At 49.5% G+C, this 16,380-nt stretch overlaps 1 protein-coding gene across 1 annotated transcript in view; it reads left to right on the forward strand.

The window, feature by feature from the left end:
• LOC135378441 (G-protein coupled receptor dmsr-1-like) overlaps positions 1–16,380 on the forward strand; it is a 455,353-nt gene that overhangs the window by 268,168 nt on the left and 170,805 nt on the right. The gene's annotated exons all lie outside the window — the stretch shown is intronic.

Raw genomic sequence — 16,380 nt, forward strand, 5'->3', positions numbered from 1 at the left:
CTCGTTTAGTCTGCCACACTGATATCTTTGCTAAATCATTTTTTTTGTAAGACTACTATTAACTGGAATGATCTTCCCTTGAATATTGCGGAGCTCACTGATCACACCACGTTTCATAGGAAGATATCATCTACCATTTAACCATTCACTAATAATCAATTGATTCCTTTTTTTCGCGCCGTCCTTTGTCAAGTGCATTTATTGTTATACCTAATATCTGTACAACCCCACTCCTCCATGCAATGCTCGCAAGAGCCTTTGGGGTATTGTAAATAAATAAATAAATAAATAAATAAATAAATAAATAAATATTGTAAACACCGTAACACTGTCTCCGAAATCTAAAATGGCTTCAGAAAAAATCGGCAAGCAAGACGCAATATGTTTATTCTAATTCAACCGATAGAGGTGAGAACAGGAAATAACGAAGATGTGTTCTCGGATTTCCTTGACCTCAAGAAAGAGTACGATGCAATAGGTCACAAGATTAAGTATAGGAAAACTGACGGGAACAGGATTACATCAGGATGAAATCTCAAGGCCAGAAAGATTATAGGAAGGAACCGAAACAGTTTATCAATTGGGCAAGCATAGACCAAATGCACTCAAAATCAGGGCGGGCCTAAGGCAAGGGCGCCCACTCTCCCCACACCTATTTTGATAAACACGCTTTTTCTGTTTGTTTTTAATAAACATACCCCCCCCCCCGCGATTCAACACCTGCAACTACATCAACAACCTTCTCGCTCGTCTGAATAATGGGTCAAAGTGGATAGATCTTAAGACGAAAACAAAGACTGAGCAACTCCCCTCTTCCGTCGTCATTTTTTTTTCTTCCCCTATGACAGCACATCACGACTGAGCAGCTAATAGAAAGATCAGTTGGAGCCCTCGCATTTGCAGTCGATATGGTGCTAATTGCACTGTCAGAAGCATACCTGCAGCATATGCTTATATGTATGGTAAAAGCCCAGTAAGATTGATTGAAATTCTACGTGTCAAAAACACCGTGGATGACGTCTAACAGAAAAGGTCCAAACGAAACGCCATAAGCGAACTAAACTTTACGCAGTGCCGTAAAAAGGTCAAATCGCTTAAAAGGACACATTTGGCATTTGGTTTTTGGCTGTTACAACCAATATACTAATAAAAGATGGGAAGACTGGTCTGGTGGTGGTGGTGAAACTGTTTGTCGCAGTCGCATTCGGCTATGCTCATGCTGGTAACGTTCCGATTATGGCGGGGGGGGGGGTGCGTCTCAGGAAAACCCAGCGAAAAGTCAGCACAGCCGGGGACCGGGTTCCAACCCGTGTCACCTCCCAGCCTCGGCGTGGAATGTCATCACAGCAGCTACTAGGCCACGGGAGCTGGAATTTTGGTATTATGTAATTATGGTATTATGGAATTATGGAGCTGGAGTTACGGAATCACATAGGCTGCGTTCCAGAACTCACCCGGGTCGACCCGAGAGTAGGGAGTAGCTACTCTCCGCGTTCCAAAACCTACTCGATGACGTCGCGACCCCCGTTCCAAAAGCGGGTTGCCTACTCTAGAGTAGCTACCTGAGGTCGACTCGCTCTATCCCCTGTCAGACGGGAGTAGGTGAGGGTAGTGACGTCAGAGCTGTCGTCTGCATTGAAATCTACGGTCGTCTGCTTTTGCTGCTGCTTGTCTCGGCAGCATCATAAAGGATGCAGGAAAGTTCCAGTGCCGATTTTGCGACCTGATGTTTTCTTCAGTGCAACATGCACGGAACCATACATACAACACACATCAGATCGTTGCATGTGAGGGTCGAAACCTGTTTCTATGCGTTTGAGAGCTAGCTGGGGACGAGGATAGCGCTACCCTCTCTCGGAACGTGCGGTAAATACCCCTAATTCGTGGCGTGAATGCTTTACGAACCCACGCAGGTGTCCCCATACCAAAGTCAATAGCGTCACACTAAAGCGAATCAGGGGACAGCGGTTCTAATGTCGCGGGGCCCAAATGTCAATGTCGTCTGCTGTCGCCATGTTGAGAATCGTACTCGCGCCCGTTCCACGCGTTCCACAACCTACCCGAGGGTTACCCTACCCCCATGGTCACGTGGTACAACTCTGTCACGTGACCAACTCCTACTCGAGGGTTAGTTGTGGAACGCACTCATAGAATCGACTGCCGTACCTGCGCTTACGTTCGCAAATCATGCCGTACAATCTTTTTTCCTCAACGACAATCAGGTCCCTGCGCTCTTCAAACAGAACTTCACCGCATAGTACACGCTCTTGGCCAACTACCTTCCCGAATGATATCGTTCTATTCCCTGATTGGATAAAAACGGGAGGTGTACGCCTTTTTGTGACACTTGTGCAGTAATGTTAATTGTCATAAAATGGCGTACGTCCCACGCCTTTTCCACCATGTTTCTGACCTCTAGTCTAAATGACAACCAACCAGTAATATTAAAGGGAGACTCCGCACGAAAAACGTCTTGAGGTAACAGTGCGACATCAATCCGTACCGTGTGATATTTCAGTGAATACAATTTCTGATCCCCAAGTGGCGCAGATAATTAGAAAATGAATATTTCCTTTGAATGATTAGGCGCTCCTCCGCGGAAAAGCAGTCCAGCAACACTGTGCTTCACCTCACCGGTATTCCTCGTGTACGGCTTTCTGTATGCTTTGCTTTTACGCTGGCGAATATTTTAGAACGACATCGAGGAAGCAGATGACTGGTCACACATGTGGCACGAAGAAGTTACAAAGCGCATGCCCGAAAAACAGCCGGTGGCCCGCACGAGACTACCGGTGACGTCACGCTGGGTACAGGAAGTAGGAGAGGAAACCTTCAGAAGTTTCGGTTTCGTTTTGAGCTTCGCAGCTCTTTTGGCAACTACCGAGTCACCGACTGCCAAACCAACTTTATTTATCACTCCAGAAGAATGTATCGAGCTTATTTACACAGTCATTATAGTAGTTTCGGATTGTCCCGAAGTCTCCCTTTAATACTCCGCTAGGTTTTTGAGGAACGCAGGTTTCTGAAGAACCATCGCGCCATTCGCGTAATACTTGACTGCTTCAGAGCAGCTCGAAACCATCGCGTCGGCTTCGGCCATGTACCGGCTTCGTTCGGTAGAACGGTCGGGAACGAAGCGATCGTCACCTCAAAGCGGTCAAGAGGATCGCCGTGCGAGAAGGATAATCCTCACGAAGTAAAGCGAATGCGTGTCGCTCCCTTCTCCCCCATTGTGGCTTAACCGCTTGCACGTGTAACGAGCTAACGAGGGGCGGGGCACTCGTCGAAAAGGGCACGTGATAAAACTCGTACACGGCGCTCTTCGCGCTATACGTGAAAGGCATACCATGCCTCACGCTCAATGTGCCACGTACCCGTCTTTTGAATTTTCCACCACTCGTTCGCTCGTTAGGTGTGCAAGCGAAAGGTGAAGGGTTCAAGGTGTGGTATAGGCAGGATGAATAACACTGATGAGACTGAAGCGCACTCTGGATGAGAGGTGCACTAGAGGGGTCTTTGTACGACGCCCCTTTCCTGAAGAAAACGCACGAGGTTGCGAGTTTTGCTAGTTCGTTCTGCATAAGAACTTTCGGGGAAGAGGACGTCCGTCACTATGCCAGGCCTGGAGTGTGGAAGGGGAGTTCCCCGCATGGTGTGGTATGTGCGGCATTCTGTCAGGATATGTTCGATGGTTTCCGGATGCTGACAGTGACCGCAGCTGGTATCCTCCCTAGAGCCGATCTTGAACAGTTGCGAGTTGGTGAACGCAGATCCCGTGCGTAGCCTATGGAGCATTGTCTGTATGGCTCGGTGACGCCTTTCATGGAAAGAGTGGGTCGGGGATTTTGCATGATATCCTATATACCAGGATGACGCGCTTCAACTAGCTCTCTTCGATCATGCGCTTTTCGGTGTCGGGCGGAAATGGGAAGGGCTGCAGCTGAGGTGACCCACTGGATGGCGGTGGTGAATAGGCTCGCCGTTGTCGGCCTCACAGAGGTGGGCAACGTCACGACTGACGCCCTGGAGGAATCTGCGTCCTAGGCCGACTCCTAAGGGAACTGTGTCGACATATGTCTGAAAGCGTCTGAGGAAAACCCAGGAAAAAACACAGACAGCACAGCTGGCACCGGGATTCGAACCCTTCTACCTCCCGGTCTCGACGTGACATGGCCAGCGCTCTAACCACTGTGCCACGGGAGCTGGTGACGCATTGGGTAAGCTGAGGAACTGGACCCAGTACGGTAGCCAGTGAGAGAGTGCTGTAGTCAAGTTGGGGTACACGACGACGGGGGGCGTCACGGTGGACAATGTTTTTTTTTTTTCTAATTCCGTGTTAGTGCCGCGAAGCAACTGTGGCTATGAGCGGCGTACAGACGTGGACAGATGGAGAGAGGACAGCAGGAATGAGTGGGGACAGGGGGGTTAGTGTGCGTCCTGGGCAGACTTCAAGGGGAACTGTGCCGACATTCGTCTGGAAAGTCTTCGGAAAGCCCAGGGAAAACCTCAGACAGCACAGCCGGCGACAGGATTCGAACCCGTGTCACCTCCCAGTCTCGGCGTGGAAAGCGATCATCTTCACCACTATGCCACGGGAGCTGGTGGACAAGGTGTTGCCGGCAGTGTAGAGTGCACGGGGGGAAATCAGCCACCACCCTACAGCTGGTGCAGAAGAGAGTGCTGGATTTGACCCAGTTTGAATAGAAGCGGCGGTGTGCGGGAGACGTTGAGGCGGAGGCGGTAAAGGAGCGTTTCCTCATGACGAGGGCAACGACCGAATCACGAGAATAACCTTGCATCATTTGTTTTTATTTGCAATCCAATCCAAATGTGATCACAACGAACTATTCCGTGCACGCGCCTATACCGCACTATATCATGCCTCCTCATTGCTGCCTTGTTTGTTCTCCAAACTTTGCCCTCTCCCCTGTGCGGAGAGAAACTGTCGCTACGCTAGTGTTTTGCGGCATTTTTTCTAGAGCGCGAAGTGTACGTTGTGGCATAAAAATAACGTGCAATAGGCTGCTCTTGACATCATGCTATATGTAAGCGGAACGCAGACACGGCGCTACACCAACTATTTATACACTATGAGGCATAACACACTTCAGCCACAGACACCCCTTTGGTGTATGTACTTCTTCCTGTAAACACTCAAAACTCCGACAGACTGCAGATCATTATTCATTAGGCGCCCAATGAACGGGAAAGCTCTTTATAGAATGAATGGAACGCTCTAGCGAACTTCCCGCACCGGCATGTACGTATGCCACTCTTGTGACACGACCAGAAGGGTGCCTCCATCCTGCGTCAATGCCTGCGAAAGACGTTGATGTCATGAATTACGCGCAGTGCTTTCGAGCACGGAAGTTTCAATCAGGCAGAGCCTCTCAATAACATCGTTCTTGAGAGTATGTCGCTAAAACGTTTTCACCTACACAAGGAGCATAATGCTATGGAAGTATGAAGCCGTGTAGACGAATGGGTACACTGGCGTTATTAGAGAGTTTTAGTGCATATCGTACGCTATCGCCTTTGCGTACGTAGGGGATAGCGTGGGTGGTTCTGCGCACGCCCATAACAGCAAGAGAGCCCCGGGCAGTGCGCAGAAACGCCAACGCTATATCTTACGTACGCAAATGCGATAGCGTACAGTGTACTAAAACTTTCTATTGTTCCCGTTCATCCAGTGGTGCAAATTGAAGAGCCGTCGCGATGAGTCACTGTCTGACATCGATAAGCGCATAAGCCGCCACCATATTTTTCTGCGTTGGTATGTTCCTTCAGGTCCTCTTTATTTTTGCTTGAGTAAAACTTCGTAGCTGATCTATCCATCAGTATCACATTCAAGCCCTCCCGAAATCGTACCTGTGCTAGTGCATTTGGGAGAGGGAAACGAGTGGGAAGTCTTTTTCTCCCATGTAAAGCACCCATGCAACCTCTCCCTCAATATTTTCTTTCTGGCTACGCCACTGCCGTTCGTTATCGTTATTATTTCAAGAAGGCGAGCTCCAAACTTCACGCGACGGCACGTGAGAACCGCTTCGGTAGCCCGGAGATTTCGAAGAAACAACATGATTGATCATCGCGAGGGAGCTCGGGACGAATCACACCGAAGCCATGGATTTATCGCGCGGTACGGAATAGCGAAAAGTTTAGCATCGAGCCGCATCGGCTTGGACGGCGCAAGCAAACGCCTGAACCAGCAGTTCTATCAATCGTCAGGAGTTACACTAGGTGAGTCCAGAGTGCACCTAGGGCCCAGACGTTGATTAGGAGCTCACGCACGGGATTGGCAATAAACAGTTTGTATTGTGAAGAACTACGTTGTTGTGGCCAGACATTCTAAAAGCGTATTCCTTTGTACCAGAATTGCTAGCGCTAAAACCCCAAGAGGCATTGACCAATTTAAAAGATGACATTATGCGAGGGACCAAATGAATGCAGATTGCAGACTTACAGTCACTTCAGTAGATCATTTAAATTACGTTTTTCAAATACTTTTGCGAGCAACTCGGTGTCTTGCCAATACTTTCAAAGGCCAATATTTAGTAATCTAACACTTTTTCAATAACTTCTGCTAATTTTCCAAGTTACTTTAAATATACTTATATCTGCGCGTGACACGGAGGATGAGGGCGCTAAAGGCCCGACGGGGGAGTGCGACGAACTCAGGGTAGCGCACCAACGGTGCCCGAACAGGCATCCTATTCACTGCTTCCCTCCCCCCTCCCGGCATTTTTTACCCAATATCCACATATTAAAATATATTTCAGTAATCACACCATGTTTCACGGTGAAACGTTTATTGATGACATTTATTGATGACACTAAAACAAGTTTCTCAAAACAGGTGTGGAAATCTAGTGTTGAATTCCAGCAATCTGGTGTCAGCGCGTAACGAGATTCCTGGGGTGTCAATGTCTGGGAAATTCTATTGTTACAATGCATTGCCAATGCGTTGCTCATCTCGTCCACGTTTTTTCCAGGGGCCTTTCAGACTCTTTCTGGTCGGCAAGTAACGTGCTCATGGTCCGAATGGTCCACTCAGAACCCAATATAAAATTATTTATTTCAATTGAACAACATAATTACACTGGCACTTACAGAGGCATATTTAACTCACGTATGATTTGCTCTTAGGCTAAGCTGAAATACATTAAAGGGGTTGGGACGCTTTCATAGATGTGGTTCATTACATCATGGACGCATTGTACTGCACGCCAGAATACTGAAGAAAAAAGAATTATTCTTCTCCGTGTCGTGCATATCGAGATACCAGCCCTCGAACACACTCCAGAGCAAACCGCAGACGTCAAAGAGCTCAGAGTTGCGTCCATTCCCATTGGCAGCCGTAAGCACGTGACTCCTCGTGCGCTGCCTCAGTGGCGGCGGCGAGAGCTGTGATGTCAGAGGTGTTTCGTTATTCAGTTTCGGTATTCACGGTGCCCATTTTCTCCGCTTCAATTACCCTCTTCTCTGTGAAACTTTCAATGCAGGTTCACATAGGTGCAAAGAACAGTCTTTTACGTTTACCTGGCGTAACGTGGGATGATCTGTCGCAGCCCCTTTAAGTATTCAAGACACACACCTGCGGTTATGTTTACTTCCAAATAGGAAGTTCCCCTACACCACTACCATAGGAAGTTCCTATGGTAGTGGCGTACTGTGATGCTGGTCAGAACCTGGTGAGGCATAAGGAAGGTCACATACTATGGTGGCTTGTTATTGATATGGATACCTGAAGTCCTGTTACAACAAAAACAGCACAGCATACCAGATTCTACTTCTTGCAAGCAAACATCACGGCGAGACAGGTTCATAGGGTTGTAACCGAAGTGTGGGGCGGACTCTGAAAGAAAGAGGAAGATAGCTGGGCTAGTCTGGATTACGCTGTTTGAAAAAATTACCCCACAGGACGAGACACACACACTGTTGAGTACAGGGCAAATAGATTTACCGTTGTTAGCATGAAAAATGTGAGAGAAACAGCCAGCTGACATTATTGACAATGGATTGCTTCGGGTTTGCTACTTTAATACGAGGTGTGTCAGGAAAGTAATGAGACTGTATTTGCAACCTTTTATATTTTCGAGGAAGTTACAATTCGAGGTTATTCCCTTCAACGTAGTTGCCATCCGAACACAGACACATGCGGAGACGTTGCTCCCACTCGTAGCAGCGCTGGAAGTTCTTAACCGGTATCGCCCTCAATTGCTTCGTCACAGCTTTCTGAATGTTTTAGATGGTCTCGAAATAGTCCTTTCAGACGGATTTTCAATGTTGGGGAAACGAAATGGTCACACGGACTCGAAAATCCATGTTTCATCACTCGTTATTACGTGTTTTGAAAAAAATTCGGATCACTCTTAGTCGATCGAGGAGGTGCAGACGCACGTTCTTACGATTGTCCTGTTGATGAATTGAGAAGTTTCTTCGCAGAATCTTTGCACACATTTTCCTCATGCCCAATTCTTGCGTTAAAATCTCGTGAACAGTGAAGAAGTTTAAATTCAACTCGTCACTGATCATCCTCAACGTTATTCGACAATGTGAGCGTACAAAATTTCTCGCATTAACCACGTTTTCGTCAGTTTTCGAAGTTGAAGGCCTTCTACAACGGGGTTCGTCCGTCACACTTGATAACCCCTCAGAAAAGGCTTTGTGCCTCCTGAAGACCTGAGCACGGGATAACGCACAGCCTCGCTAGCCTCTGTTTACTTTCTCAAAAGTCTGAGTCGCATTTGCCCCAGCCTACGCAAAATTTGATTGCACAACGTTGTTCGTACTTTTCGGGCTCCATTTTCGTGACGCACTATCGATGCATAGGTCCAGCTCACACGCACTTGACGCACACGTGGAAACGGTGGAACGTCGAAACTCGATGTGAATGTAAACGAGACGTATACCCATCCAGTGTGGCGCAGGAGGAGTCCCCAGCGTTGCTAGATCAAACGCCATTCAAGCAGTCTCATTAGTTTTCTACTACACCTCGTACGACTCCTAAAAAAAACACAGCTTTTGATTATTTGATTTTTTTAAATTGATCTTCATCGTTTTCTACTACATACATAGAGCAGAACAGGACTGTGAGGGCGAGCCCTGCCGTTTTCGCAGCCATGTGCGAAGAAGTAACAGTAATAGCTGTACCGTTCACGCGCAACAGTTCGCTGCGTTCGCGCGTACGGGCGCCACGCTGTCAGAAACCACAGCCTATCGCGAACGTCACAAACACGTCCGCACCTGATTTTCAGAAACTCCTCCGCAAACTCCGCGTTTGCCAGTGCAAACACGGACGGACGCACATTCGTTTCACGTGCACACGTCCGGGACCGTTCACATCTCATGGCCACGGCTTCGTGCTTTGCGTACTTATTCGTTCTCCCACCTTCGTTTCTTGGACTCGGCGCCTCGGCCTTCGCGTTCCCTAAATTTCGAATCTTCTTGACTTCGGCTCATCGCAACCGCTTTGGGTTCCCTCACTGTTGGGTCATGTTGTGTTGGTGCTGTCGATGTTCGTTGGGCAGCTTATACCGCTGTCAGACAGGTAAGATAACTGTCATTTCATTGCACGGTGAATGGTACGGGAAATGACATCAAACGTGTCCGTCTGTCTGGCGCACTAATCGCTCGATGTGCTAGTGATTCCATAAGTTTCCAGCCCGAGGTAGAAAATGCGCGTAAATTTGAAAATGCGATTAAGGACGCGTGGTGCCATCTGTTGGAGGGCCGGAGCACCACCCTCAACCCGCTCCATGCGTTTGTCGGTTGGAGAGCGGCATTTCAAGTAGCCAGGGTGCACTCTTCACTTAAAATGGAGAAAATCGAGTACCGCGCTCTGATAAAATGCGTCCTCCGCCCATAAAATAGTGTCGCGACGTGAAGAAAAGAGTCGAAGACAGGCAGCAGGAGGAATAGCCAGTTAACTGGGCAAGAGCGCGACTAGAATGAACGCGGGTGAAGATGATGCGTGCCGACGAGCTTGGCTGGTCACGAGGGCGTGGCCTAGCATCGTCGTCAGCTACAGGTACCCCCTCCCTGGACCGTATGCCGGCGAGGTATGAGACGGACAGAAGGTAGGCCGGGTGCCCAATGTACCGAACCTGACGGATGCACCGGTGAGGGCGGGCAGGGGGACGAGGCACGAGAAGGCTCGGGCACCAGGGTGATGGCAGGCAAAAAGGCAGGCTTGACACGATCCACCGAGACCACCTCGAGCCGGTTAGGAAGCCTAATGGTGATGGTCTTCGCTTGACGAGAGTGGACGGGAAAAGGGCCGTCGTTTGGGGGTTGGAGAGGTTTACGAACCGCGTCGTGCCGCAGAAACACATGGGTTGCGGAATGAAGAGCCGGATGAATGAAGACGGGACGGGACGAAGAGGACCGTGTGGGCAGTGGTCGCAAGTCAGCACAGTAAGACTGCAGGCGAGTGGCGTAGTGAAGAAGGTCAGGGGCGGGTTGGGCGAGAGTTGCATGGTCGAAGAATTCTCCTGGTAGTCTTAAAGGGACAGTCGCATTCTCCGAGGTCAATTTCGAAACTAATGCGAATTCTAATTCCTTGCCGACCACTGAAGTGGGCCCGAAAATACCATTTCGATCCGCGGCGTACTTTCCGCGCAATCCGATGAAAAAGAAACCGGAATCCTTGCGCCCTCGCTCTCTAAAAGTGGGAGGAAACGTCACCCGGATAAGGCCAATCAGCGCGCGCCCTGGTCAAATGCGAGCCGCGCGCCTGTTTGGCGATCGCGAAGCGAAGGGAGCAAACATGGAGTCGGAAAACGAGAGTGATGTTTCTGTCTGGGGGAGATTCTGACGAACATGTTAGCGGTAGCGGCGACGAGTTAATGCTGGGTGATGACCCATACGCTACGGACCCAATGCCTCTGGAAGCCGCCGACCATCCACGAGATGTGGCTGCGGCTAACCCGCGGGATGACATTTTTAGGTGAGGTATCTCTTTGCATGGTTGCCGCCGGATGTGCGAAACAGTGTAGAATGTTGAAATCGGCAGGTGTCTGTCTGGAGCCTGCGAACCACAGGAGCCTGACGAGAGCCTGTGTTGCCATTCTGTTGCCAGGGTGGCAGAAATGTGCAACAGTGCCACCGTGCTAGTGCATAACACAACACCCATTACTCAGGGACATCTAACTCCGTAGAGAGCTTCTAGTGGTGTAGGCGCCTCAATTCTGCCGCTATGATCAACATTTTAGGCGACTCAATCCCCAGGACCACAGATAAGCCTGCTGCAGTGCTCTCCCGTTTGCTATATGATTACGACCGTAATGAATTTTTCGATTTAAATGACCCCCCATCAAGATTCGGAAGGGTAAACTCGGGTGCTAGTCGGGTGTTGTTGGTTATGCAAATTGTCGCACCTAAAGTGGACAAGGGCTGTATACAAAAGGGCGACTATTTTCAGCAGCCTTTTGGCCTACACAAGTTTGTCCCCCATAAATCGTAAGCGTGGACGACAGCCTTGGAACAATCCAGAGAATCCTGGTCCAACAATTCCATTAGGAAAAGTGAAGCAACACAGCCGCCTCAGCTAGTCTCGACAAGCTCTCAATTATATGCCAGTTAGCCATGGCCTGATTGGCAGCACAAAACCCATTGATTGGCAGATATCCAGTGGGAATTTTAAACTCTGAAGGAAAGTCTTAGAAGTCTGAAAACAGAAGCATTTGAGGTGCCAATGAAGAGGGGAAGCATGTTACTGAAGAATGTAAGAGTAACATATTTTGTTAGAAATTGGATTTTGCCGAAATTGGAGGGAAGCTGGTTTGGGAGGGAGTTAGCAGTTGGAATCGGGCTCATCCTGAAAGAGGCGGGCATTTTTTTTTTTTTTTGTACTATGTTGCACATCTGCAAACCTTCCACATTCAAAATGTGGTAGACCCTGGAACTAAGGAAGGAAATCACAGGCTTTGAACTCCAAGGTTGGGATAGTGTCAGTTCTTCTGTTCTGGCCATTGTCTTCCCAACACTGCGGAAGATTTGGCAGGTGTGCAAATGCCCACAAGATATGATGCTAAACAAAAAGAAATGTCATGTGGAGTTGTCTTTTCCAGCTGCCTGATGTTCACGGCATACTCGTCATTCACAAGATGGCCTGGATGCGTTGTCCAAATAATCAGGAGGAAGTTCCCGTCTACGTCTTATCAAGGCTATCAGCGTTAGGACCATCGAAACAAGGGTGTCTTGACAAGAGAGACAAGCTGGTGCATACTGATGGCTGGAACTGGAGACATGTAGCGGCAAGATGAAAATTTTGCTGACATAGGCACACTTCGTGCAAGTAAGCCCTTGGTCGTCCCCCTTGCCTCCCATCAGAGGTTTTCGAGAATACTATAGGTGTGTGGTGTTCTCGAAAACCTCTGATGGGAGGCAAGGGGGATGACCAAGGGCTCACTTGCACGAAGTGTGCCTATGTCAGCAAAATTTTCGTCTTGCAGCAATTTTCGTCTTTTCGTCATTGCAGTGTGGGGGATGTTTTGCCCTGTCACTCTGTATCTCCAGTTGCAGTCAACAGACTGTCTACCCGTCTGTACAGCAAAAGCTACTACACATGGCCAGTATTAGCTCTTGCATCAAATCCAGACTGTATTGCACTAAGTTAGTGCCGAGGTGGGAATATTTCGAACTCTGTGCAGATTGTCAATGCGGTGTAGTGACGAGAATAAAGAATGACCCTATAATTGTATCGATTTATTGTACAGTGGAGTATGACGGAGTGGGAATAACAAAATAGCTTAGGTTTATTTGCCTCCCATTATGTATGACAGGCAAATAAACCTAAGCTATTTTATTATGTTGTGCTGTGGTTCTAAATTAATGTGGTGTGAAGTCTGGGTGGTTACAGGTATTGCTGCCACAGGGATGTTAGGAGGGTTCATGTTGGCAGATCCATATCTGGTGTACTAATACGCTATGCAAGTGTGTGTCCTTTGTTTTCCTCTTCCTGGAATCAGGGGATAACAACCCCCTTGTGAGATGCGCCGTGAAGTGGGTTTCCAGCACTTGCTTCAGCCATGACCTCCGCATCTGAAATATGGCCTTGAGTTTTAACACTGAAAAGAATACGTTGAGGGCCTAGCGGGTACAATAACAAACATAAAAATGACTATGCAAATAAATCTTCCCCTTTGCGGTCCCTGTTTCACTGGCACAGTTATTTTCCTGTCGACATTACGTTATAAACGCTGGCAGCCGCATCACACAAGATTCCTTTCACAGGATTCGACAATTTTCAGGGCTCGTACATATTCATTATGTTGTGGGACGTGCAAAAAGAATTGCAATATTTTCGTGGCTTGACAAAACATCCAGCTGATTCTGTTGACGTGCCTGCTGCCGCCTGAAATAGAGCCAGAAATTAGCAACAAGGCTGCTGTAGAATACTGATGCAACGTGAAGTGTCTCGGACGTAGCCAAACACAGATTGCGATGTTTCCACATCCCTGAATGCTGCCATCAGGCTTACACTATGAACTGCAGAAACATCCATTAGCTGCAATAACAGTAGAATAACGCTGTCCTGTGGGTGTGTTACGTTACTCCTGCATAATACAGGCGACAGTTAGCACAGCAACAACACACGAATCTTTTTTCTCGAGAGTACGCGTACTATTGCGTCAGGATGCTGCAATCATTGTAATAATTTGTGTACATTAGTAGGCGGTGTGATTGTGACTTTACAATCGGTGGCAAGGCCAGGTGTTCGCGATGATGTTTACTGTGACAACTGATATTTTTCATCGCAGCGTAGCTGTGACCTCGCAGGATTGTCACTTACCTCCGTTACTGGTTCCTGCCCTTGTTCCTGATCGAATATGGTAGGCACGGCGTCAATCTTCAGCCGTTTCCGTTTCTGCCGTAGCCCGAGCCGAACTTGCAATACATCTTCATCAAAATAGGTGTCGTCGGCGAAATGACAGGAACAGACGCGTGAAATATTCAATCCTTGGGACACACCACAGTAGTGGCTGGCGATCGCTGCCTCCCACTTTCGTTCCGTCTCGCCATTGCGAGGTCGGTGAAATGTAAGCTCGGGATTCGCGTTATAAGTCTCCGTGCACCCGGGCACGTAGCAAAGGTTTCCTGGCTTTGAAATCGCACTTCAACGGCGTGAAATCCTAGGGCACACGCTGTGGTTCAAAGTACTTCAAAGCAAACGCGACAAGACAACAGGAAAAAGGGTCAGACGCGCGCTCAGACACACACAGAACTCCGGCGGGAAGGAGCGCCTCCTGATCGTTGGTTTATCCGGGTGACGTCATCCAGTGTCGGCGCCTTGCGGGGATTGCCGTGCGCGCCGCAAGCGCGAACATTTAAAAATCGTTTCTGAGTCAACCAAGTGGATTTGTGCGGAGAAAATTCGCCGGCGTACATTATGAACGACAGGGAACATGACCATAACAGTTCCGGAACACGCTTCCGGATGCGACTATCCCTTTAACGGCGCGCCATGCACGAGCTCAGCAGGTGAGACAGGGGCGTCTGTCTTGATGGCAGCCCTGACGCCAAGGAGAATTAGTGGCAGGCGTTCCAGGGAAGGGAATTTTGTGGATGGACAGAGCAGACAAGCAATGAGGTCTTGGATGGCAGCATCGTGGTCCTGAGCTTGCGCAATTGAAGCGTAGTCGACAGTGGTCGGAACGTGAGGGCGGAAATCCGTGCCCGTGAGAGAGCGTCCGCTGCGACGTTGCTGGTGCCAGGGAGGTGTCGAATATCTGTGGTGAATTCGGAGATGTACGCGAGATGGCGCAACTCCCGAGGCGAATGAGACGAGGAACCGGATGAGATGGCGTACGTAAGGGGCTTGTGGTTGGTGTAGACTGTGAAATTGCGTCCTTCGAGAAAGTGGTGGAAGTGCTTGATGGCGAGATATGTGGCAAGCAATTCACGGCCAAACGTACTATACCGGGCCTCCGCCGGCTTCAGAGACTTTGAAAAGAAGGCGAGTGGCTGAAGCTGTTCGTCGGGGGTGACTTGATGGAGGGCACCACCAACAGCTTCAGAAGACGCGTCGACGGCAAGGATGATAGGGGCGTCAGGAATCGGGTGAGCGATGAGCGTAGCCTCGGCCAGGGCACGCTTGATGCTGTGGAAGGCTGTTTCGGCGGCAGCAGTCCACGCGAGCGGTTTGGAAGGTCCACCGGGCCCAGAAAGGAGGGAGCAGAGCGGGTGGATCAGCTGGGCACAATGGGGGACGAAACGGCGGTAAAAATTTATGAGTCCTAAAAATTCTCGGGGCTTGCGTCTGGTGGCAGGACGCGGAAAATTGTCGATGGCTTCTACTTTGCGGCGGAGTGGGGTGATTCCTGCGGCGTCTATGTGATGGCCCAGAAACTCCATGGTAGAGACGCCCAGTTCACATTTTGCAGGGTTGACGACGACGCCATACTCTCGTAAACGCTGGAAAAGCTGCCGGAGGTGACCTTCGTGCTCGGCGGGGCTGGAGCTGGCCACCAGGATGTCGTCGAGATAGCAGAAGCAAAAGTGGAGGCCGCGCGTGACTTCGTCAATAAATCTTTGAAAAGTCTGCGCCGCATTTCGCAAGCCGAAAGGCATCCGGATGTACTCGAATAATCCGAACGGAGTCGTGATGGCAGTTTTTGGGATATCGGCGGGCTGCACTGGAATTTGATGGTATGCCTTGATGAGATCAATTTTGGAGAAGGTAGTGGCTCCATGAAGGCGGGCGGCGAAGTCATGAATATGTGGCAATGGGTATCGGTCGGGAATGGTCACAGCGTTGAGAGCGCGATAGTCCCCGCATGGGCGCCAGTCCCCTGGGTCTTTTTTGGGAACCATATGAAGCGCAGACGCCCAGGGGCTGCTAGAGGGACGAATGTAGCCAAGCGCGAGAAGATGGTCAAATTCGCGTCTGGCGATGGCGAGACGCTCAGGTGGAAGGCGTCTCGGCTTGGCATGCACAGGGGGGCCCTTGGTAAGCATGTGGTGCGTGGTGGAGTGACGAGGTGGAGTGTCCGTTGGAGGCAACCGGATGACATCGGGGTACTCGTCAAGAAGGGCGCGAAATTGCTCCGGAGCCGACGGGCGGACAATGACAGGGCTGATCGGTGCATGCAAGCCACGTACTCCGTGGACAAACAGACCGGTACTGTTGTCGTGGAGCTTCCTTCTTTTGATGTCGACCAGCAAATCAAAATGGCGTAGAAAGTCGGCGCCCAAGATGGCATCGGAAACGTCTGCGATGATGAAAACCCATTGGAAGCTGCGTCGTAATCCAAGGTTCAATGTAAGTGAACGTTCGCCGAAACACTTGATGGGGGATGAGTTGACGGCGCGCAGGGAATGAGGGGGGGAACGATGGAGATCGGAGGGGGGTGGTGGGATGATGCTCACTTCAGCGCCAGT

Source organism: Ornithodoros turicata, chromosome 1 (genome assembly GCF_037126465.1).
Source record: "Ornithodoros turicata isolate Travis chromosome 1, ASM3712646v1, whole genome shotgun sequence".
Classification (NCBI taxonomy): Eukaryota; Metazoa; Arthropoda; class Arachnida; order Ixodida; family Argasidae; genus Ornithodoros; species Ornithodoros turicata.